Source organism: Microtus ochrogaster, unplaced genomic scaffold (assembly GCF_000317375.1).
Source record: "Microtus ochrogaster isolate Prairie Vole_2 unplaced genomic scaffold, MicOch1.0 UNK3, whole genome shotgun sequence".
NCBI classification, from domain to species: domain Eukaryota; kingdom Metazoa; phylum Chordata; class Mammalia; order Rodentia; family Cricetidae; genus Microtus; species Microtus ochrogaster.
Window position 1 is genome coordinate 2,911,108 of NW_004949101.1, and position 536 is coordinate 2,911,643.

At 52.8% G+C, this 536-nt stretch overlaps 1 protein-coding gene across 5 annotated transcripts in view; it reads right to left on the reverse strand.

The window, feature by feature from the left end:
- Rin2 (Ras and Rab interactor 2) overlaps positions 1 to 536 on the reverse strand; it is a 97,213-nt gene that overhangs the window by 25,638 nt on the left and 71,039 nt on the right. The gene's annotated exons all lie outside the window — the stretch shown is intronic.

Consider the following 536-nt stretch of genomic DNA (forward strand, 5'->3'; position numbering starts at 1 on the left):
CTGCCTGTAGGGCAACAGAGGCTTAAGTTTGGGTCTGCCTTTTTCCTTTGTGCCCTTCCCCCACTACGCTTCCTTACTGAAAAGGGCCGAAAGGCAGCCAGGCCCAGCTCTGAGTTTACAGGAAAACTCCAGGGATTTCTCACCTTCAAAGCCTTTGAGAAAGGTTGGTTGAGCCAACAGACAGCTCCAGCCCAGCCCTTCACACAGGTAAGAAGGACAAAGAGAACTGGAAGGGGTCCAGGCTAATCTTGTAAAGGGCACAGGGCCACTGAGCTTGCTTTGCGAAATTCCACTCAGCCCTGAGAGCAACAGCACCCTTTCCAATCAACACCTCCCGGATACCCTCCAACGAGGAGGCTGCCAGCAAAGGAATCCATAGGCCTCCAAGTTCCCCTTTATGAGGTAGGACCAGCAGCTGGGCCTGAGGGATGTTACACAATCTGCTGGAGCTTTTACGCATTCAGCATTAAAATCCACCAGAGGAAAACTGCATTCAAGAGTCCCATTCCTACAGGGTGGGAAGGGGTGGGGGAGCA